The 25571-nt window shown below is 45.8% G+C and overlaps 1 protein-coding gene across 9 annotated transcripts in view; it reads right to left on the bottom strand.

The window, feature by feature from the left end:
* The window catches only part of MPRIP (myosin phosphatase Rho interacting protein), a 206753-nt gene that overhangs the window by 105567 nt on the left and 75615 nt on the right, over positions 1-25571 (bottom strand). The window contains exon 1 of one of the 9 annotated variants that reach the window (XM_063934825.1): positions 1418-1543. The exons of the other annotated variants lie outside the window; for them this stretch is intronic. The gene's annotated coding sequence lies outside the window, so the exon portion shown is untranslated. Of the gene's footprint in view, positions 1-1417; positions 1544-25571 lie in introns of those variants that run through there. 9 annotated transcript variants of the gene reach the window in all.

Below are 25571 nucleotides of genomic sequence, written 5' to 3'. Positions count from 1 at the left end.
TCTGAGTCGCCTGGGCAGGCGCGGGCTGAGACTCCGGCTGTCCCAAGGCTGCTGCATCATCGAACCTTTTATGTAAGGAGTTGACACTGTCGGTTAAGACCTTCCACATATCCATCCAATCAGGTGTCGGCCCCGTCGGGGGCGACACCACACTTATCTGTCCCTGCTCCGCCTCCACGTAACCCTCCTCATCAAACATTGCGACACAGCCATACCGACACACCGCACACACACAGGGAATGCTCAGACTGAGGACAGGACCCCACAAAGTCCTTTGGGGAGACAGAGAGAGAGTATGCCAGCACACACCACAGCGCTATATAACACAGGGATTTACACTATAAAAAGTGATTTACCCAATAGCTGCTTAAATATCTTATTTGCGCCTAAATTTATGTGCCCCCCCTCTCTTTTTTACCCTTCTTGTATCAGGATACTGCAGGGGAGAGCCTGGGGAGCTGCTTCCAGCGGAGCTGTGAAGGGAAAATGGCGCTGGTGTGCTGAGGAAGAAGGCCCCGCCCCCTCAGCGGCGGGCTTCTGTCCTGCGTTTTATGTAACTTAATGGCGTGGTTTTTTACACATATACAGTTTTCAGACTGTATTATGTGTATTTTAAGTGTCAAAAGGTATTATAATTGCTGCCCAGGGCGCCCCCCCCCCAGCACCCTGCACCCTACAGTGACCGGAGTGTGTGGTGTGCTGTGGGAGCAACGGCGCACAGCTGCGGTGCTGTGCGCTACCTTAATGAAGACAGGAGTCTTCTGCCGCCGATTTCATCGCTTCTCTTCTGTCTTCTGGCTCTGCAAGGGGGACGGCGGCGCGGTTCCGGGAACGGACGATCGAGGTCAGGCCCCGTGTTCGAACCCTCTGGAGCTAATGGTGTCCAGTAGCCTAAGAAGCACAAGCTAGCTGCAAGCAGGTAGGTTTGCTTCTCTCCCCTCAGTCCCACGTAGCAGTGAGTTTGTTGCCAGCAGATCTCACTGAAAATAAAAAACCTAACAAATACTTTCTTTTCTAGCAAGCTCAGGAGAGCCCACTAGGAGCACCCAGCTCTGGCTGGGCACATATTCTAACTGAGGCCTGGAGGAGGGGCATAGAGGGAGGAGCCAGTGCACACCAGATATAGTACCTAATCTTTCTATTAGAGTGCCCAGTCTCCTGCGGAGCCCGTCTATTCCCCATGGTCCTTACAGAGTTCCCAGCATCCACTAGGACGTCAGAGAAATAAATATATATATATATATATATAAATACCAGGAAGATGAGCCGCACTCACAGACTAATAAATGGTATAAACCTCCGGCGTTAGACCAATAAGTCACATAGCCTGGAACAGTTTCCAACGTTTCATGTCTTTATGACATTTTTTCAAGGATACAAACATACAATGAAAAATGTTACACTTTTAAACACTCACCCGAGTTCGTGCGCTGGCTGCCGTCCCGCTCCGTGAAGAGGCGTGATGACGTCATTAACATGCGACTAGCGCTGACGTCCCGTCTCTAGGCAACGGAGACGTCTTGCTGATAGTGCTACCATCACCATGACTACAGACAATACATAAAAACACACGTAAAAGGTATCATCACACTGCAATGAGACCGTGCAGCTAAATTCATCTATTTAGATACAATATATCTGCAATAATGCTGAACTGACTGCATAAGAAATATGTATATTAAAGAAGCAAATAATTACTGAAGGCTGAAAAACAAAATGGATTAAATAAAACAATTAAAGGAACATTGTTCATTAAGTCCTGACGGGTGCAAAGTTTGTAATTTGTATATCCACATTGATTCCTTCTGTAATAATAGACGTCCCCTGTCGCCCCCTCTGTTGTTGGGGGGTACATGGTCTATCATTTTGTATTTAAGACTTGCCAGATTGTGTCTAAAGTTCTTAAAATGTCTGGCCACCGGTTGATCTTGATCCGTACCTTCAAGGGCTTGTCTAATGGCTGTTCTATGCATTGCCATGCGCTCTTTGAATTGTCTGATCGTTTTACCGATGTATAATAGTCCACAAGGACATTTGATGTAGTATATAACATACTTTGATGAACAGGTTAAAGGATATCTTATTTTGTATGATTTGCCTGACCTAGAGTGTGAGAATGTATCCCCTATGTCGAGATAGTTACATGTAGTACACCCGAGGCAGCGGTAGTTGCCCGGTTTTCTAGATAGAAAATGTTCCAATGGTGGGCCCTTTAATTTTAATACATCATTGTGTACTACATAGTTCTTTATGTTCTTACCCCGTCGCTGGCCAATCATCAACCGTTTATTCTGGAGGGCTGGTAATTCTTGTTCTGTATTCACCAGAGGCCATAGTCGTTTGGCAGCTGAATTAATCTCTCCGCTGGCCGTGGAGAAATCTGTGACCCAAATAATTGAATCCTGATGATCAGAACCAGGTTTTTCTTCCAAAGATTTAGTCCTGGACATGGACAACACTTGAAGCATAGTTTTCTTAAGAGATATAGGATTATATCCCCTAGCAATAAATTTATTCATCATCAAGTTGAGTTGTGTTTTGAGATCTTGAGGATCACTGCAAATTCTAAGGGCACGCATAAACTGCGAAAATGGCAACCCTTGTTTCAAAGACCATGGATGGTGACTTTCAGCTCTCAAAAGTGTGTTACGGTCAGTAGGTTTATGGAATACTGTTGTGTTAAGATGTCCATCCAGTATTGTAATGGAGACGTCTAGAAAGTGGATAGTGCAGTTACTGATCGTATATGTAAACTTAATGCTCTCATCTGCTTGATTGATGGATAGCATCATCGAGGAGAACTGTTCTTTGCTTCCCGTCCATATAACAAAAATGTCATCTATGTATCTGTGAAAGCTGTGTATGGGTACTCCAAATTCAGGGTTTGAAAAAAACAAATCTTGCTCTAAAGCAAACATAAAAGCATTTGCGTAGCTGGGTGCTACGCATGAACCCATCGCACAGCCAAGTCTTTGAATATAGAATCTCCCATCGTATTGAAAATAATTCCTAGTCAAAGTCAGTTCAAGAAGGGACATGAAGAAATCTAAATCAGGACCATTGTATGTTGAGTTGTTGGTGAGAAGCCTCCTAGTGGCAGCCAATCCTCTGTCATGCGGAATGCTGGTATAGAGGCTTATTACATCAATAGTGGCCATCCACCAGTGAGACTCTACCTGAGAGATATTCAATAATTTTAATAAAAAGGATGTAGTGTCTTTCAGATGTGTTTTTTCTTTCTGAATTACAGGCTGCAAGTAAGAGTCAAGGAATTTTGAAATTCCATAAAACAAAGAGTCCCGGGCGGAGATGATTGGCCTGCCCGGCGGGTTACTCGCATCTTTGTGTAATTTGGGTATAGTATAGATCAACGGAATCCTAGGAAAATCAACAGTGAGCGAGTTTTGTATTTTTTGTGTAATGATATTATTCACAACTGCGTCAGAGAGAAGAGTGTCAAGTTCCTTCTTAAAAATCAGAGTAGGGTCGGCATCCAATAGCCCATAAACCCTTGTATCGTTTAGCTGTCTTTCAATTTCTGATTTATATTGAGAAAGATCCTGAATGGTAATGCCCCCGCCTTTATCGGCTGGGCGAATGATGATATCAGAATAGGCACTTAAATTTTTAAGGGCAATTTTCTCACCCTTGGTCAAATTGCTGTGAATAGGGTGCTTCACCTCAATGCAATTATCCATAGACTTTCCCAGCTGTGAGGTAAAACATCTAATAGCTGGATTGTTTGATATAGGATCAAACGTTGAGGGTTTCTTGATGCCTAATTTCTGTATGCGTGGCGGCTGTGTAACACCAAAATGTTCTTTAAGACGAAGTTGTCTGTTAAGATGGTAAAGGTCCACTTTATTTTTAAATTCATTGGGGTGATTGGTGGGCACAAAAGATAAGCCTTTGTTAAGCACAGATATTTCATCTGATGTAAATTCTCTTGATGACAAATTAAATACTACGTTTTCTTCTTGTATTTGCGCTTTCCTTTGCCTTGCCCACTCTCCTCCACGTCTGGTCCGAGATCTTCCACCGAGCTGGCTTTCGCTCGGGTAGTCACCCCTAAAGGGAGTTTTTTCTTCAATTGGGATTTTGGCCGCGCCCCAGTCGACTCTCCTTCACTTGTAGTGGCTCCACCACTGGAGATGTCCGTATCTGATCGATCTTGATTCCTAGATCTATTAGGATATCTCTTCCTTTGGGGATAATGTGGTTTTTGATTCACCCATGTATACACCCGTTGCTCTTCGTAGTCTTTATCGACTGTGATTCGTTTCTTTTTCTTAAAGGCAACCAGATCTGCTTTATATTTGGAAATCTGTTCAGACAGCTTGTCCATCCATTTGTTTTCAGAATCACTCTGAAGCTTCTCAAGATGGAGATTTTCAAAGGACTGTCTTTTAGATTGATAATTCTTTAGCTCCCTCCCTGCCTCCTCCACAACTAGGAGAATGAGGTCATAGGAGCATTTGTTTAATATTGCCGCCCACCGACGACAAAAGTCGACATTAAAGCGTCCAATGGTGGGGATGTTCCTGATTCGGAAGCCTCTAGGAATCCTTTTGTCTCTATAATAGTCCGATAGACTAACTCCATGGAGATAGTAATCAATCTCCTTCTGGTGCAGATGCAGTAATTGTAGATATAGTTGTTGGGTGGATTCCAGGTCACCCCCTGCTTTGACCATATTATCCTTAAACAGGATGGCATCAGCTTCTGGTTCTGAGAAACTCAAAACCGCATCAGGTACTAAGGTTACCCTGGAAAATCCTTCCACACTGGCCTCAGCTGTAGGTAGAGACATCTTGCGTGTGATTTAAAAACAATGTGGTTGCTTAATCTCAGCAACCCACACAAAAACCTTTGAAAGTGTCCGCAAATGTACTGAAAAACAAGGGGGTGCCTTGACCAGAAGACGACGTTCTGATATATAATCCAGGTAATTGTCCGGCACTCCAATACCTCAAACAGCTGCTATGGTGCCCGCTCTGTGTGATGAACAAATACCAGGAAGATGAGCCGCACTCACAGACTAATAAATGGTATAAACCTCCGGCGTTAGACCAATAAGTCACATAGCCTGGAACAGTTTCCAACGTTTCATGTCTTTATGACATTTTTTCAAGGATACAAACATACAATGAAAAATGTTACACTTTTAAACACTCACCCGAGTTCGTGCGCTGGCTGCCGTCCCGCTCCGTGAAGAGGCGTGATGACGTCATTAACATGCGACTAGCGCTGACGTCCCGTCTCTAGGCAACGGAGACGTCTTGCTGATAGTGCTACCATCACCATGACTACAGACAATACATAAAAACACACGTAAAAGGTATCATCACACTGCAATGAGACCGTGCAGCTAAATTCATCTATTTAGATACAATATATCTGCAATAATGCTGAACTGACTGCATAAGAAATATGTATATTAAAGAAGCAAATAATTACTGAAGGCTGAAAAACAAAATGGATTAAATAAAACAATTAAAGGAACATTGTTCATTAAGTCCTGACGGGTGCAAAGTTTGTAATTTGTATATCCACATTGATTCCTTCTGTAATAATAGACGTCCCCTGTCGCCCCCTCTGTTGTTGGGGGGTACATGGTCTATCATTTTGTATTTAAGACTTGCCAGATTGTGTCTAAAGTTCTTAAAATGTCTGGCCACCGGTTGATCTTGATCCGTACCTTCAAGGGCTTGTCTAATGGCTGTTCTATGCATTGCCATGCGCTCTTTGAATTGTCTGATCGTTTTACCGATGTATAATAGTCCACAAGGACATTTGATGTAGTATATAACATACTTTGATGAACAGGTGCGATGGGTTCATGCGTAGCACCCAGCTACGCAAATGCTTTTATGTTTGCTTTAGAGCAAGATTTGTTTTTTTCAAACCCTGAATTTGGAGTACCCATACACAGCTTTCACAGATACATAGATGACATTTTTGTTATATGGACGGGAAGCAAAGAACAGTTCTCCTCGATGATGCTATCCATCAATCAAGCAGATGAGAGCATTAAGTTTACATATACGATCAGTAACTGCACTATCCACTTTCTAGACGTCTCCATTACAATACTGGATGGACATCTTAACACAACAGTATTCCATAAACCTACTGACCGTAACACACTTTTGAGAGCTGAAAGTCACCATCCATGGTCTTTGAAACAAGGGTTGCCATTTTCGCAGTTTATGCGTGCCCTTAGAATTTGCAGTGATCCTCAAGATCTCAAAACACAACTCAACTTGATGATGAATAAATTTATTGCTAGGGGATATAATCCTATATCTCTTAAGAAAACTATGCTTCAAGTGTTGTCCATGTCCAGGACTAAATCTTTGGAAGAAAAACCTGGTTCTGATCATCAGGATTCAATTATTTGGGTCACAGATTTCTCCACGGCCAGCGGAGAGATTAATTCAGCTGCCAAACGACTATGGCCTCTGGTGAATACAGAACAAGAATTACCAGCCCTCCAGAATAAACGGTTGATGATTGGCCAGCGACGGGGTAAGAACATAAAGAACTATGTAGTACACAATGATGTATTAAAATTAAAGGGCCCACCATTGGAACATTTTCTATCTAGAAAACCGGGCAACTACCGCTGCCTCGGGTGTACTACATGTAACTATCTCGACATAGGGGATACATTCTCACACCCTAGGTCAGGCAAATCATACAAAATAAGATATCCTTTAACCTGTTCATCAAAGTATGTTATATACTACATCAAATGTCCTTGTGGACTATTATACATCGGTAAAACGATCAGACAATTCAAAGAGCGCATGGCAATGCATAGAACAGCCATTAGACAAGCCCTTGAAGGTACGGATCAAGATCAACCGGTGGCCAGACATTTTAAGAACTTTAGACACAATCTGGCAAGTCTTAAATACAAAATGATAGACCATGTACCCCCCAACAACAGAGGGGGCGACAGGGGACGTCTATTATTACAGAAGGAATCAATGTGGATATACAAATTACAAACTTTGCACCCGTCAGGACTTAATGAACAATGTTCCTTTAATTGTTTTATTTAATCCATTTTGTTTTTCAGCCTTCAGTAATTATTTGCTTCTTTAATATACATATTTCTTATGCAGTCAGTTCAGCATTATTGCAGATATATTGTATCTAAATAGATGAATTTAGCTGCACGGTCTCATTGCAGTGTGATGATACCTTTTACGTGTGTTTTTATGTATTGTCTGTAGTCATGGTGATGGTAGCACTATCAGCAAGACGTCTCCGTTGCCTAGAGACGGGACGTCAGCGCTAGTCGCATGTTAATGACGTCATCACGCCTCTTCACGGAGCGGGACGGCAGCCAGCGCACGAACTCGGGTGAGTGTTTAAAAGTGTAACATTTTTCATTGTATGTTTGTATCCTTGAAAAAATGTCATAAAGACATGAAACGTTGGAAACTGTTCCAGGCTATGTGACTTATTGGTCTAACGCCGGAGGTTTATACCATTTATTAGTCTGTGAGTGCGGCTCATCTTCCTGGTATTTGTTCATCACACAGAGCGGGCACCATAGCAGCTGTTTGAGGTATTGGAGTGCCGGACAATTACCTGGATTATATATATATATATATATATATATATATATATATATATATATATATATATATATATATATATATATATATATATATAACACATATAATCTGCTTTTTAATGGAGTAAGAGCTGGGTAACTAACACGACGTGAGATACCCATCATTATTAATATTAGGACAGCAAAATGCTTTCTAAAACAATGAAACATCCAGCTACTTTCCACATGCACACAGTGCAGGTCACTTCTGCAGCAGGTTGTAATCATTAATCTGAATTTGTGGGTGTGGGATGGGCGGGGAAAAATGTCATTGCGGAGGGACAATGCTCCATAAAGTTGGCTCTGGACTTGCCATCACAGGATACTCACATAATTATGTTCCACAGCCTATAAATAAAACACAGAGGGCTAAAAATAGCACAAAAATCATAGTTTAAGCAGTACAGGACAGCTACAACATATTGGCATAGTGTATGTATATAAATAAACCACGTGCATTAAGCATTCACAAAATCATACATCGTTTATACTGTATTTAAGAGTTACTATACCTGGATGTGCAGGTATTCAGGTTGGGGAAATAAGCTACTACTAACGCAGGAGGATACACTACGGGGTAACCAGCAAGCAGATTTATGCAGCAGCTGGAAGGGTGGTGCCCTGTCCTGCTTAGATATAGACATGATTTACAGTAGATGTATCAGGGTGCAGCCTATCCGGTCATCTGGATAACTGTGTAACTACATAATGCTGTTTCACCCTACTAGAGGCTCCACAGTGACAGACAGCAATTTCCCATCAGCATACCACACGCTACATAGAGACTAAAACAACAGGGGGAGCTCTGCTCCCTACAGCATGCAAATGAGACATTACAATAATAATATAAATATATATATATATATATATATATATACATACATATACATATACACACACACACACACACACACACACACACACACACACACACACACAGTGGGGCAAAAAAAGTATTTGGAAAGCCACAGATTGTGCAATTTGACCCACTTATAAAAGGTGAGATGTCTGTGATTTCCATCATAGGTACACTTCAACTGTGAGAGACAGAATCTTAAATGTAAAAACCAGGAAATCACACTGTATGATTTTTAAACAATTTACTTGTATATTCTTGTGGAAAATAAATATTTGGACACCTACCAAGCAGCAAGATTTCTGGCTCTCACGGACCTGTTACTTATTCTTTAAGAAGCTCTTCTATCCTCCACTCGTTACCTGTATTAATGGCACCTGTTTGAACTGGTTATCTGTATAAAAGACATCTGTCCACACCCTCAAACAGTCAGGCTGCTACCTCTCCACCATGGCCAAGACCAGAGAGCTGTCTAAGGACACCAGGGACAAAATTGTAGAGCTGCTCAAGGCTGGGATGAGCTACTCGACAATAGGCAAGCAGCTTAGTAAGAAGAGATCAACTGTTGGTGCAATTATTAAAAAAATTAAAAAATACAAGATCACTGACAATCTCCCTCGACCTGGGGCTCCATGCAAGATCTCACCTTGTGGGGTATCAATGATCTTGAGAACGGTGAGGAATCAGACCAGAGCTACACGGGGAGACCTGGTCAATCACCTCAAGAGCTGGGACCACAGTCACAAAGGTTACTGTTAGTAACACACTACGTCGTCATGGATTGAAATCCTGCAGCGCCCGAAAGGTCCCCCTGCTTAAGCCAGCACATGTCAAGGCCCGTCTAAAGTTTGCCAATGACCATCTGGATGATCCAGAGGAGGATTGGGAGAATGTAATGTGGTCAGATGAGAGCAAAATTGAACTTTTTGGTATAAACTCCACTCGCCATGTTTGGAGGGAGAAGAATGATGAATGGCATCCCAAGAACACCATAGCCACTATGAAGCATGGGGGTGGAAACATCATGCTTTGGGGCTGCTTTTCTGCAAAGGGGACAGGACGAGTGATCCGTATTAAGGAGAGGATGAATGGGGCCATGTATCGTGAGATTTTAGGCAAAAACCTCCTTCCCTCAGTAAGAGCATTGAAGATGGAACGTGGCTGGGTCTTCCAGCATGACAATGACCCCAAACACAACGCCCGGGCAACTAAGGAGTGGATCCGTAAGAAGCATTTCAAGGTCCTGGCCTAGCCAGTCTCCAGACCTCAACCCAATAGAAAATCTGTGGATGGAGTTGAAAGTCCGTGTTACCCGGCGACAGCCCAAAAATTTGTCAGATCTGCAGAAGATCTGCATGGAAGAGTGGGCCAAAATACCTACTACAGTGTGTGCAAACCTGGTGAAGAACTACAGGAAACGTTTGACCTCTGTAATTGCCAACCGAGGTTATATTACAAAGTATTGAGTTCAACTTTTTGATTGTCCAAATATTTATTTTCCGCAAGAATATAAAAATAAATTGTTTAAAAATCATACAATGTGATTTCCTGTTTTTTTCCTTCAGATTCTGTCTCTCACAGTTGAAGTGTACCTATGATGGAAATTACAGACCTCTCATCTTTTTAAGTGGGTCAACTTGCACAATCGGTGGCTGTCCAAATACTTTTTTGCCCCACTGTATATATAATTTCATTTTTTCGAAAGAGTGTAAGATTTTCCAAAACCTTGTTACATCTGCTGTCAAGTTGAACACTAGCTATTGTCCTCTTCTATCAGACATGTTTGGCGGTGTCCTTCACTGAGGATTACTCATAGGAAAGTACACTATGTGCAGCAGAGTATCTTCCTCCTCAGTTACAATAGTGGGGGGTGGGGGGAGAGACGTATCAAGCCTTCTAAAAAGGGGGGAGATCAGCGTCTACCTACCATTTCATAGAATGTACGCTATCTAGAAGATGATTAGTTGCTATGGGGAACATCTCCACTCTTTAGACAGTTTGATACATTTCCCCCAGTATCTAAAATGTCTTCAGTAAGCTCCTTCAACTTGTACACAGAACTAACATCTTAAGTATGTAAGACAATGTGCATTATTTGTACTTATTGGGTCATTAAGTGCTGCTCACAAACACAAACATGGCGAGCACTAGTACATGAATCTGTGGAATAGGAGGATGCACGGCGAGCACTAGTACATGAATCTGTGGAATAGGAGGATGCACGGCGAGCACTAGTACATGCATCTGTGGAATAGGAGGATGCACGGCGAGCACTAGTACATGAATCTGTGGAATAGGAGGATGCACGACGAGCACTAGTACATGAATCTGTGGAATAGGGGGATGCACGGCGAACACTAGTACACGAATCTGTGGAATAGGAGGATGCACGGCGAGCACTAGTACATGAATCTGTGGAATAGGAGGATGCACGGCGAGCACTAGTATCTTAATCTGTGGAATAGGAGGATGCACGGCGAGCACTAGTATCTTAATCTGTGGAATAGGAGGATGCACGGCGAGCACTAGTACCTTAATCTGTGGAATAGGAGGATGCATGGTGAGCACTAGTACATGCATCTGTGGAATAGGAGGATGCACGACGAGCACTAGTACATGAATCTGTGGAATAGGAGGATGCACGGCGAGCACTAGTACATGAATCTGTGGAATAGGGGGATGCACGGCGAGCACTAGTACATGAATCTGTGGAATAGGGGGATGCACGGCGAGCACTAGTACATGCATCTGTGGAATAGGAGGATGCATGGTGAGCACTAGTACATGAATCTGTGGAATAGGAGGATGCACGGCGAGCACTAGTACATGAATCTGTGGAATAAGGGGATGCACGGCGAGCACTAGTACATGCATCTGTGGAATAGGAGGATGCACGGCGAGCACTAGTATCTTAATCTGTGGAATAGGAGGATGCACAGCGAGCACTAGTACCTTAATCTGTGGAATAGGAGGATGCATGGTGAGCACTAGTACATGCATCTGTGGAATAGGAGGATGCACGACGAGCACTAGTACATGAATCTGTGGAATAGGAGGATGCATGGTGAGCACTAGTACATGAATCTGTGGAATAGGAGGATGCACGGCGAGCACTAGAACCTTAATCTGTGGAATAGGGGGATGCACGGCGAGCACTAGTACATGAATCTGTGGAATAGGAGGATGCACGGCGAGCACTAGTACATGAATCTGTGGAATAGGAGGATGCACGGCGAGCACTAGTACATGAATCTGTGGAATAGGAGGATGCACGGCGAGCACTAGTACATGAATCTGTGGAATAGGGGGATGCACGGCGAGCACTAGTACATGAATCTGTGGAATAGGGGGATGCACGGCGAGCACTAGTACATGAATCTGTGGAATAGGGGGATGCACGGCGAGCACTAGTACATGCATCTGTGGAATAGGGGGATGCACGGCGAGCACTAGTACATGCATCTGTGGAATAGGAGGATGCACGGCGAGCACTAGTACATGCATCTGTGGAATAGGAGGATGCACGGCGAGCACTAGTACATGAATCTGTGGAATAGGAGGATGCACGACGAGCACTAGTACATGAATCTATGGAATAGGAGGATGCACGACGAGCACTAGTACCTTAATCTGTGGAATAGGAGGATGCATGGTGAGCACTAGTTCCTTAATCTGTGGAATAAGAGGATGCACGGTGAGCACTAGCTCTCCCCCCCCCCCCCCCCAGATGCATCTACTACGAGGAAGCTCTGATCCGTCTAGATACAATTTGACAACAATGAAACACACATAATACGGACGCTACTCAGTCGAAAAAACAAGCACCAGTCACCATGTCCGGTTGGCAGCGTAACACAACACCAACACTGGAATAATAAGCAGGTATAAGGGAAGACCAGCAGAGGGCATTTGGTCAGCATCCTTTCATACAAGAGTGCTGGCTAATCAGAGACCGGATTACCATCCAGCTCCCATGGAAGTGTGCCCACAGGAGGCGCGTTGTAAAACTCTGCAGAAGATAAGTTTGGCTGCATACCCAGAAAAAAAACCTTCAGAGCACAGTATATGCTATTGTGGAACTATACTTTCCAGCATGCCCTCTCATCCTCTCACACTCTGGCAGGTAATTCTAACACACACTGCCAAAATCTACTGTAGGACTTACATGTGACATGGGTTATGTATCTTTTCTAGAATATCTACAAGACATTTTTCTACAGAATGTCAGAAATACTAAACATACTCTACAAGTGGTTAATAAAAAAAAAAGAAAAGAAAAAAAAAAAGAGAACAAGACTTCGGCAACATCTCACATTATAATCAAGGAGTGACAAATGCTGGCCAGATCCAGGTGTTAGCATCCATCTCTCCTGCTCCCGTTGTGCAATTCTGCTGCCATTTCATAATTCTGGAACCATGCAGGGGGCAGGAGTATTCCGAGAAACGCTACCACTGAGATAATGCAGGACTGCTGGGTAACACAATCTACCTGGCACTCTTATTGCTAATCAAAGCAGAATGCATAGACTGCCAGCCCTGGTGGGTTCTACATACCGGACGCCAGTGAGGCCAGAATATCAGATTTACTTCGTGTCTTGCAAAACAAGTTTCCGTGACAAGCGCAAGCATGTGAGTAACAAGGTTCCCTCCAGGGGAGTACCTGGAGACCACTGGCCCCATAGTAAATCCGTGATGCCCCTCCTACCCCACCTCCCAAAAGTCACACTGATCCGATGTGAGCTGCACTACTCTAAGACATCCAAGTTCATTATCGTTTTACAATTTAGACAAAGGAACCTGAACATACGCATTACATATATAGTATATATTTTACACCAAGTAGATCTCATAAGAACAGATAGATAATAAAAGCATGAATACAGAAGGATGCAGGGAAGTATCTGATATATATATATATAGATATATATATTATATATTTTTTCCTTCTGGGTCCTACAATGCCTAGAATTATGCCCAGGACTCTTTAAAAGGCTGACAAAGCCTAAAATATATGAAGTTCTGTTGTGACATGCGGACACATGTATACTAATGACACTCATGATATAGAATGTAAGCTCTCACGAGCAGGGTCCTCTTCCCTCATGTGCCTTTATGTCTCTTACATAACCTATCTTCTTTTCAATACTTCCTTTGATGGCACCAAATCCCTCGGTTTTCTGCCCCTGATACTTATGGTCAGTGCTGTTTACTGACGCAGCTATGTTTATATACCCTGTACTTGTTCTATATTGTATTGAATTGTAAGTCACTGTCTTCGTGTTTTGCTTATTTGTTTACTCTGTAATTGGGCGCTGCGGATCCCATGTGGTGCCATATAAATAAAGGATGATAATAATAAGAATTTACTCACCGGTAATTCTATTTCTCGTAGTCCGTAGTGGATGCTGGGACTCCGTAAGGACCATGGGGAATAGCGGCTCCGCAGGAGACTGGGCACAACTATAAAGAAAGCTTTAGGTCTAACTGGTGTGCACTGGCTCCTCCCACTATGACCCTCCTCCAGACTTCAGTTAGGATACTGTGCCCGGAAGAGCTGACACAACAAGGAAGGATTTTGAATCCCGGGTAAGACTCATACCAGCCACACCAATCACACCGTATAACTCGTGATACAATACCCAGTTAACAGTATGATAACAACTGAGCCTCTCAACAGATGGCTCAACAATAACCCTTTAGTTAAGCAATAACTATATACAAGTATTGCAGACAATCCGCACTTGGGATGGGCGCCCAGCATCCACTACGGACTACGAGAAATAGAATTACCGGTGAGTAAATTCTTATTTTCTCTGACGTCCTAAGTGGATGCTGGGACTCCGTAAGGACCATGGGGATTATACCAAAGCTCCCAAACGGCCGGGAGAGTGCGGATGACTCTGCAGCACCGAATGGGCAAACTCTAGGTCCTCCTCAGCCAGGGTGTCAAACTTGTAGAATTTAGCAAACGTGTTTGACCCCGACCAAGTAGCTGCTCGGCAAAGTTGAAGAGCCGAGACCCCTCGGGCAGCCGCCCAAGAAGAAGAGCCCACCTTCCTCGTGGAATGGGCTTTCACTGATTTAGGATGCGGCAGTCCAGCCGCAGAAAGTGCAAGCTGAATCGTACTACAGATCCAGCGAGCAATAGTCTGCTTTGAAGCAGGTGCACCCAACTTGTTGGGCGCATACAGGATAAATAGCGAGTCAGTCTTTCTGACTCCAGCTGTCCTGGAAACATATATTTTCAGGGCCCTGACTACGTCCAACAACTTGGAAGCCTCCAAGTCTTTTGTAGCCGCAGGCACCACGATAGGTTGGTTCAGATGAAACGCTGATACCACTTTAGGGAGAAACTGGGGACGAGTCCTCAATTCTGCCCTATCCATATGGAAAATCAGATAAGGGCTTTTACATGACAAAGCCGCCAATTCTGATACACGCCTGGCCGAAGCCAAGGCCAACAACATGACCACTTTCCACGTGAGATATTTCAAATCCACGGTTTTAAGTGGCTCAAACCAATGTGACTTTAGGAAATCCAACACCACGTTGAGATCCCAAGGTGCCACTGGAGGCACAAAAGGGGGCTGAATATGCAGCACTCCCTTAACAAAAGTTTGAACTTCAGGCAGTGAAGCCAGTTCTCTCTGGAAGAAAATCGATAGAGCCGAAATCTGGACCTTAATGGAACCCAATTTTAGGCCCATAGTCACCCCTGACTGTAGAAAGTGCAGGAAACGGCCCAGCTGAAATTCCTCCGTTGGGGCCTTCCTGGCCTCACACCACGCAACATATTTTCGCCATATGCGGTGATAATGGTTTGCGGTTACTTCTTTCCTAGCTTTAATCAGCGTAGGAATGACTTCCTCCGGAATGCCCTTTTCCTTCAGGATCCGGTGTTCAACCGCCATGCCGTCAAACGCAGCCGCGGAAGTCTTGGAACAGACAGGGCCCCTGCTGCAGCAGGTCCTGTCTGAGCGGCAGAGGCCATGGGTCCTCTGAGATCATTTCTTGAAGTTCCGGGTACCAAGCTCTTCTTGGCCAATCCGGAACAATGAGTATAGTTCTTACTCCTCTTCTCCTTATTATCCTCAGTACCTTTGGTATGAGAGGAAGAGGAGGGAACACATAAACCGACCGGTACACCCACGGTGTCACTAGAGCGTCCACAGCTATCGCCTGCGGGTCTCTTAACCTGGCGCAATATTTTTCTAGCTTATTGTTTAGGCGGGACGCCATCATGTCCACCTGTGGCATTTCCCAACGGTTTACAATCAGTTGAAAGACTTCTGGATGAAGTCCCCACTCTCCCGGGTGGAGGTCGTGCCTGCTGAGGAAGTCTGCATCCCAGTTGTCCACTCCCGGAATGAACACTGCTGACAGTGCTAACACGTGATTTTCCGCCCATCGGAGAATCCTTGTGGCTTCTGCCATCGCCGTCCTGCTTCTCGTGCCGCCCTGTTGGATTACATGGGCGACCGCCGTGATGTTGTCTGACTGGATCAGTACCGGCTGGTTTTGAAGCAGGGGTTTTGCCTGACTTAGGGCATTGTAAATGGCCCTTAGTTCCAGAATATTTATGTGCAGGGAAGTCTCCTGACTTGACCATAGTCCTTGGAAGTTTCTTCCCTGTGTGACTGCTCCCCAGCCTCGAAGGCTGGCATCCGTGGTCACCAGGACCCAGTCCTGTATGCCGAATCTGCGGCCCTCTTGAAGATGAGCACTCTGCAGCCACCACAGCAGAGACACCCTTGTCCTTGGAGACAGGGTTATCAGACGATGCATCTGAAGATTTATTATTATTATTTATTACCAGTTATTTATATAGCGCACACATATTCCGCAGCGCTTTCCAGAGAATATTTGGCCATTCACATCAGTCCCTGCCCCAGTGGAGCTTACAATCTATATTCCCTACCACATGTACACGCAAACACATTCATGCTAGGGTTAATTTTGTTGGGATCCAATTAACCTACCAGTATATATTTTTGGATTGTGGGAGGAAACCGGAGTACCCGGAGGAAACCCACGCAAGTACGGGGAGAATATACAAACTCCACACAGTTGGGCCATGGTGGGAATCGAACCCATGACCTCAGTGCTGTGAGGCAGTAATGCTAACCATTACACCATCCGTACTGCCCAAGATGCGATCCGGACCACTTGTCCAACAGGTCCCACTGAAAGGTTCTTGCATGAAACCTGCCGAATGGAATCGCTTCGTAGGAAGCTACCATTTTTCCCAGGATCCGCGTGCAGTGATGCACCGACACCTGTTTTGGTTTTAGGAGGCCTCTGACTAGAGATGACAGCTCCTTGGCCTTCTCCTCCGGGAGAAACACTTTTCTCTGTTCTGTGTCCAGAACCATCCCCAAGAACAGTAGACGTGTCGTAGGGACCAGCTGTGACTTTGGAATATTTAGAATCCAGCCGTGCTGTTGTAGCACTTCCCGAGATAGTGCTACCCCGACCAACAACTGCTCTCTGGACCTCGCCTTTATCAGTAGATCGTCCAAGTATGGGATAATTAAAACTCCCTTCTTTCGAAGGAGTATCATCATTTCGGCCATTACCTTGGTAAAGACCCTCGGAGCCGTGGATAGACCGAACGGCAACGTCTGGAATTGGTAATGACAATCCTGTACCACAAATCTGAGGTACTCCTGGTGAGGATGGTAAATGGGGACATGCAGGTAAGCATCCTTGATGTCCAGTGATACCATGTAATCTCCCTCGTCCAGGCTTGCAATAACCGCCCTGAGCGATTCCATCTTGAACTTGAATTTTTTTATATATGTGTTCAAGGATTTCAAATTTCAAATGGGTCTCACCGAACCGTCCGGTTTCGGTACCACAAACATTGTGGAATAGTAACCCCTTCCTTGTTGAAGTAGGGGCACCTTTACTATCACTTGTTGTGAATACAGCTTGTGAATTGCCTGTAACACTGCCTCCCTGCCTGAGGGAGTGGTTGGCAAGGCAGATTTGAGGAAACGGCGGGGGGGAGACGTCTCGAATTCCAGCTTGTACCCCTGAGATACTACTTGAAGGATCCAGGGATCCACCCGTGAGCGAGCCCACTGATTGCTGAAATATTTGAGATGGGCCCCCACCGTACCTGGCTCCGCCTGTGAAGCCCCAGCGTCATGCTGTGGACTTAGAGGAAGCGGGGGAGGACTTTTGCTCCTGGGAACTGGCTGTATGTTGCAGCTTCTTTCCCCTACCTCTGCCTCTGGGCAGAAAGGACGCGCCTTTAACCCGCTTGCCCCTATTGGGCCGAAAGGACTGTACCTGATAATACGGTGCTTTCTTTGGTTGTGAGGGAACATGGGGTAAAAATGTAGACTTCCCAGCTGTTGCTGTGGAAACGAGGTCCGAGAGACCATCCCCGAACAACTCCTCACCCTTATAAGGCAGAACTTCCATGTGTCGTTTGGAATCTGCATCTCCTGTCCACTGCCGAGTCCATAACCCTCTCCTGGCAGAAATGGACATTGTACTAATTTTGGATGCCAGCCGGCAAATATCCCTCTGTGCATCCCTCATGTATAAAAGTGCGTCTTTTATATGCTCTACGTTTAGCAATATAGTGTCCCTGTCTAGGGTATCTATTTTCTGACAGGGAATCTGACCACGCCGCAGCAGCACTGCACATCCAAGCTGAAGCAATAGCCGGTCTCAGTATAACACCTGTGTGTGTATATATAGATTTCAGGATAGCCTCCTGCTTTCTATCAGCAGATTCCTTCAGGGCGGCCGTATCCGGAGACGGTAGTGCCACCTTCTTTGACAAGCATGTGAGCGCTTTATCCACCCTAGGGGATGTTTCCCAGCGTGACCTATCCTCTGGCGGGAAAGGGTACGCCATTAGTAACCTCTTAGAAATTACCAGCTTTTTATCAGGGGAAGCCCACGCTTCTTCACACACTTCATTTAACTCTTCAGATGGAGGAAAAGCTACTGGTAGTTTTTTCTCTCCAAACACAATACCCTTTTTTGTGGTACCGGGGGTAACATCAGAAATGTGCAACACATTTTTCATTGCCTCAATCATGTAACGTGTGGCCCTACTGGAAGTTACATTAGTCTCATCGTCGTCGACACTGGAGTCAGTATCCGTGTCGACATCTGTGTCTGTCATCTGAGGTAGCGGGCGTTTTAGAGCCCCTGATGACTTTTGAGACGCCTGGGCAGGCACAGGCTGAGAAGCCGGCTGTCCCACATTAGGTATGTCGTCAAACCTTTTATGCAAGGAGTCGACACTGTCGCGTAATTCCTTCCACAGCACCATCCACTCAGGTGTCGACCCCGCAGGGGGTGACATCACGTTTACAGGCATTTGCTCCGGCTCCACATAAGCCTCCTCATCAAACATGTCGACACAGCCGTACCGACACACCGCAAACACACAGGGAATGCTCTGGCAGAGGACAGGACCCCACAAAGCCCTTTGGGGAGACAGAGAGAGTATGCCAGCACACATCAGAGCGCTATATAACACAGGGATCCCACTATAAATGAGTGTGTTCCCTTATAGCTGCTTTTTTATATATCATATATATATATATATATCTATACTGCGCCTAAATTTAGTGCCCCCCCCCTCTCTTTTTTACCCTTCTGTAGTGTTCAGACTGCAGGGGAGAGCCAGGGAGCTTCCTTCCAGCGGAGCTGTGAGGGAAAAATGGCGCCAGTGTGCTGAGGGAGATGGCCCCACCCCTTTTTCGGCTGACTTTCTCCCGCTTTTTCTGTAATACTGGCAGGGGTAATTTTACATCTATATAGCCTCTAGGACTATATATGATGTAGATTTGCCAGCCAAGGTGTCCTATATTGCCCTCAGGGCGCCCCCCCCCCAGCGCCCTGCACCCATCAGTGACCGGAGTGTGAGGTGTACATGAGGAGCAATGGCGCACAGCTGCAGTGCTGTACGCTACCTTGGTGAAGACCGAAGTCTTCTGCCGCCGATTTTCCGGACCTCTTCGTTGCTTCTGGCTCTGTAAGGGGGACGGCGGCGCGGCTCCGGGAACGAACACCAAGGTCGGGTCCTGCGGTCGATCCCTCTGGAGCTAATGGTGTCCAGTAGCCTAAGAAGCCCAAGCTACCACCAGTTAGGTAGGTTCGCTTCTTCTCCCCTTAGTCCCTCGCTGCAGTGAGTCTGTTGCCAGCAGATCTCACTGTAAAATAAAAAACCTAAATATACTTTCTTTCTAGGAGCTCAGGAGAGCCCCTAGTGTGCATCCAGCTCAGCCGGGCACAAGATTCTAACTGAAGTCTGGAGGAGGGTCATAGTGGGAGGAGCCAGTGCACACCAGTTAGACCTAAAGCTTTCTTTATAGTTGTGCCCAGTCTCCTGCGGAGCCGCTATTCCCCATGGTCCTTACGGAGTCCCAGCATCCACTTAGGACGTCAGAGAAAATAAGTTATATATGAGTGGATGCTCTCTATTACACTATATTCCTCAGTGCTTGAGCAGTGTAAGCTTGCGAGCAGGGCCTTCCTACCTCTATGTCTGTCTGTTTTTACCCAGTTTTGTTCTTTTACTGTTGTTCTAATTGTAAAGTGCAACGGAATATACTGCGCTATATAAGAAACTGTTAATAAATAAATAAATAAATAAATAAATAGTGTCCTGCATAACCCCATAGAAAGATAATAAGAATTTACTTACCGATAATTCTATTTCTCGGAGTCCGTAGTGGATGCTGGGGTTCCTGAAAGGACCATGGGGAATAGCGGCTCCGCAGGAGACAGGGCACAAAAAGTAAAGCTTTTCCAGATCAGGTGGTGTGCACTGGCTCCTCCCCCTATGACCCTCCTCCAGACTCCAGTTAGGTACTGTGCCCGGACGAGCGTACACAATAAGGGAGGATTTTGAATCCCGGGTAAGACTCATACCAGCCACACCAATCACACCGTACAACTTGTGATCTAAACCCAGTTAACAGTATGATAACAAAAGGAGCCTCTGAAAGACGGCTTCCTACAACAATAACCCGATTTTTGTAACAATAACTATGTACAAGTATTGCAGAATAATCCGCACTTGGGATGGGCGCCCAGCATCCACTACGGACTCCGAGAAATAGAATTATCGGTAAGTAAATTCTTATTTTCTCTATCGTCCTAGTGGATGCTGGGGTTCCTGAAAGGACCATGGGGATTATACCAAAGCTCCCAAACGGGCGGGAGAGTGCGGATGACTCTGCAGCACCGAATGAGAGAACTCCAGGTCCTCTTTTGCCAGGGTATCAAATTTGTAAAATTTTACAAACGTGTTCTCCCCCGACCACGTAGCTGCTCGGCAGAGTTGTAATGCCGAGACCCCTCGGGCAGCCGCCCAAGATGAGCCCACCTTCCTTGTGGAATGGGCATTTACATATTTTTTTTCTTTGGCAAGCCTGCCACAGAATGTGCAAGCTGAATTGTACTACAAATCCAACGAGCAATAGTCTGCTTAGAAGCAGGAGCACCCAGCTTGTTGGGTGCATACAGGATAAACAGCAAGTCAGATTTCCTGACTCCAGCCGACCTGGAAACTATATTTTCAGGGCCCTGACAACATCTAGCAACTTGGAGTCCTCCAAGTCCCTAGTAGCCGCAGGCACCACAATAAGCTGGTTCAGGTGAAACGCTGACACCACCTTAGGGAGAAAACTGGGGACGAGTCCACAGCTTTGCTCTGTCCGAATGGACAATCAGATATGGCTTTGTGAGATAAAGCCGCCAATTCTGACACTCGCCTGGCCGAGGCCAGGACCAACAGCATGGTCACTTTCCATGTGAGATATATCAAATCCACAGATTTGAGTTGTTTAAAACAATGTGATTTTAGGAATCCCAAACTACGTTGAGATCGCCCAGTGCCACTGGAGACATCAAAAAGGGGTTGTATATGCAGTACTCCCTTAACAACTTCTGGACTTCAGGAACTGAAGCCAATTTCTTTCTGGAAGAAAATCGACCGGTCGAAATTTGAACCTTAATGGACCCCAATTTGAGACCCATATACACTCCTGCTTGCAGGAAATGTAGGAATTAACCTAGTTGAAATTCTTCCGTGGAGCCTTCCCGGCCTCACACCATGGAACATATTTTCACCTAAGCGGTGATAATGTTGTGCGGTCACCTCCTTCCTGGCTCTGACCAGGGTAGGGATGACCTCTTCCGGAATGCCTTTTTCCCTTAGGATCCGGCATTCACCCGCCCTGGCGTCAACGCAGCTGCGGTAAGTCATGGAACAGACATGATTCTTGCTGAATCAAGATCCTTTCTAGTATCTCTTGAAGTTCCGGGTACCAAGTTCTTCTTGGCCCAAACCGGAACCACGAGTATAGTTCTTACTCCTCTCCTTCCTATCATTCTCCATACACTGGGTATGAAAGGCAGAGGAGGGAACACATACACCGACTGGTACACCCACGGTGTTACCAGAGCGTCCCAGCTATTGCCTGAGGGTCTCTAGACCTGGCGCTTCATGTGGGACGCCATCATAACCACCTTTGGTCTTTCCCAACGGTTTACAAACATGTGGAAACTTCCAGATGAAGTTCCCACTTTTCCGGGTGGAATTCATTTATGCTGAGGAAATCTTCCTAGTTTTCCACTCCCGGAATGAACACTGCTGACAGTGTTATCACATGATCTTTCGCCCAGCGAAGAATCCTTGCTGTCATTGCCCTCCTGCTTCTTGTGCCGCCCCGTCTGTTTACGTGGGCGACTGCCATGATGATGTCCTACTGGATCAGCACCGGTTGACTTTGAAGCAGAGGTCTTCCTAGGCTCAGAGCATCGTAAATTGCCCTTAGCTCCAGTATATTCATGTGGAGAGAAATCTCCATACTTGACCACACTTCCTTGGAAATTTCTTCCTTGTGTGACTGTTCCCCAGCCTCTCAGGCTGGCATCCGTGGTCACCAGAACACAGTCCTGAATGCTGAATGTGCTGCCCTCTAGAAGATGAGCACTCTGCAGTCCCCACAGAAGAGACACCCTTGTCCTTGGAGACAGGGTTATCCGCTGATGCATCTGAAGATGCGATCCGGACCATTCGTCCAGCAAATCCCCCTGAAAAGTTTTTGCGTGAGATCTGCCGAATGGAATCGCTTCGTAAGAAGCCACCATTTTTCCCAGGACTCCTGTGCATTGATGCACTGATACTTGGCCTGGATTTAGGAGGTTTCTGACTAGGTCGGATAACTCCCTGGCTTTCCCCTCCAGGAGAAATACCTCTTTCTGGACTATGCCCAGAATCATTCCTAGGAACAGCAGACGTATCATCGGAAAACAGCTGCGATTTTTGGAATATTTAGAATCCACTCGTGCTGTCGTAGAACTACTTTAGATAGTTCTTTTCCGACCTCCAACTGTTCTCTGGAAACTTGTCCCTTTCAGGATATCGTCCAAGTAAGGGATAATTTAGATGCCTTTCTTCTTTTAAGAATCATCTTTTCGGCCATTACCTTGGTAAAGGCCCGGGGTGCCGTGGATAATTCAACGGCAGCATCTGAAACTGATATTGACAGTTCTGTATCACGAACCAGAGGTACCCTTGTTGAGAAGGGCAAATTTGGACATGGAGGTAATCCTTGATGTCCAGGGACACCATATAGTCCCCTTTTTTCCGGTTCTCTATCACTGCTCTGAGTGACTCCATCTTAATTTGAACCTTTTTATGTAAGTGTTCAAAGATTTCAGATTTAGACTATGTCTCACCAAGCCGTCTGGCTTCAGTACCACAATATAGTGTGGAGGACTAATACCCTTTTCCTTGTTGTAGGAGGGGTACTTTGATTATCACCTGCTGGAAATACAGCTTGTGAATTTTTTCCCCAATACTGTCTCCTTGTCGGAGGGAGCCGTTGGTAAAGCAGGCTTCAGGAACCTGTGAGGAACAAATGTCTCGACTCTCCAATCTGTACCCCTGGGATAATACATGTATGATCTAGGGGTCAACTTGCGAGTGATCCCACTGCGCGCTGAGACTCTTGAGACTACCCCCCCACTGGTGGAGGGCTTCTTTTCCTGGGAAGGGGCTGCCTGCTGCAGTCTACTTCCCTTTCCTCTATGTCTGGGCAGCTATGACTGGCCTTTTGCCCGCTTGCCCACATGGGAACGGAAGGATTGAGGCTGAAAAGACAGTGTCTTTTTCTGCTGAGATGTAACTTGGGGTAAAAAAGTTGGATTTCCCAACTGTGGCCGTGGCCCCCAGGTCCGACGGACCGATCCCAAATAACTCCTTCCCTTTATACGGCAATACTTCCATGTGCCGTATGGGATCTGTATCACCTGACCACTGTCGTGTCCATGACATCTTCTGGGAGATATGGACAACGCACTTATCTTGATGCCAGAGTGCAAATATCCCTCTGTGTATCTCGCATACATATATATAGAATGCATCCTATTAAATGCTCTATATCAATAAAATATTTTTAGTCAGGGAATTCGACCAAGCCAACCCAGCACTGCATCTCCAGGCTGATGGCGATCGCTGGTCGCAGTATAACCACCGTCTGTGTGTATATACTTTTTAGGATATTTTTCCAGCTGCCTATCAGCTGGCTCCTTGAGGGCGGCCGTATTTGGAGACGGTAACGCCACTTGATAAGCGTGTGAGCGCCTTATCCACCCTAATGGGTGTTGCCCAACGCGCCCTAACTTCTGGCGGGAAAAGGTATAACGCCAATATTTGCTATCGGGGTAAACCCACGCATCATCACACACTTCATTTTATTTTATCTGATTCAGGAAAAACTACAGGTAGTTTTTTCACTTCCACATAATACCCTTTTTTGTGGTACTTGTAGTATCAGAAATATGTAACAGCTCCTTCATTGCCCTTAACGTGTGGCCCTAATGAGGAATACGTTTGTTTATTCACCGTCGACACTGGATTCAGTGTCCGTGTCTGTGTCGACCGACTGAGGTAAATGGGCGTTTTTTATAAAAAAAAACCTGACGGTGTTTCTGAGACGCCTGGACCGTTACTAATTGTTTGTCGGCCGTCTCATGTCGTCAACCGACCTTGCAGCGTGTTGACATTCTCACGTAATTCCCTAAATAAGCCATCCATTCCGGTGTCGACTCCCTAGAGAGTGACATCACCATTACAGGCAATTTCTCCGCCTCCTCCAGCATCGTCCTCATACATGTCGACACACACGTACCGACACACAGCACACACACCTGGAATGCTCTGACAGAGGACAGGACCCCACTAGCCCTTTGGAGAGACAGAGGGAGAGTTTGCCAGCACACACCAAAAAACGCTATAATTACATAGGGACAACCTTATATAAGTGTTTCTCCCTAATAGCATCTTTATATATATATTTATATCGCCAATTTGTGCCCCCCCTCTCTGTTTAAACCCTGTTTCTGTAGTGCAGTGCAGGGGAGAGCCTGGGAGCCTTCTCTCCAGCCTTTCTGTGAGAGAAAAAATGGCGCTGTGTGCTGAGGAGATAGGCCCCGCCCCTTTTACGGCGGGCTCGTCTCCCGCTCTTTAGTGAAGTTTGGCAGGGGTTAAATATCTCCATATAGCCTCTGGGGGCTATATGTGAGGTATTTTTAGCCAGTATATAGGTTTACATTTGCCTCCCAGGGCGCCCCCCCCCAGCGCCCTGCACCCTCAGTGACAGCGTGTGAAGTGTGCTGAGAGGAAAATGGCGCACAGCTGCAGTGCTGTGCGCTACCTTTAGAAGACTGTCAGAGTCTTCAGCCGCCGATTCTGGACCTCTTCTAACTTCAGCATCTGCAAGGGGGCCGGCGGCGCGGCTCCGGTGACCATCCAGGCTGTACCTGTGATCGTCCCTCTGGAGCTAATGTCCAGTAGCCAAGAAGCCAATCCATCCTGCACGCAGGTGAGTTCACTTCTTCTCCCCTCAGTCCCTCGTTGCAGTGATCCTGTTGCCAGCAGGACTCACTGTAAAATAAAAAACCTAAGCTAAACTTTCTCTAAGCAGCTCTTTAGGAGAGCCACCTAGATTGCACCCTTCTCGGCCGGGCACAAAAATCTAACTGGAGTCTGGAGGAGGGTCATAGGGGGAGGAGCCAGTGCACACCACCTGATCTGGAAAAGCTTTA

This window comes from Pseudophryne corroboree, chromosome 7, assembly GCF_028390025.1.
Source record: "Pseudophryne corroboree isolate aPseCor3 chromosome 7, aPseCor3.hap2, whole genome shotgun sequence".
Taxonomy (NCBI): Eukaryota; Metazoa; Chordata; class Amphibia; order Anura; family Myobatrachidae; genus Pseudophryne; species Pseudophryne corroboree.
The sequence above is the reverse complement of the archived record's forward strand: the minus strand, read 5'-3'. Positions and strand labels throughout refer to the sequence as shown.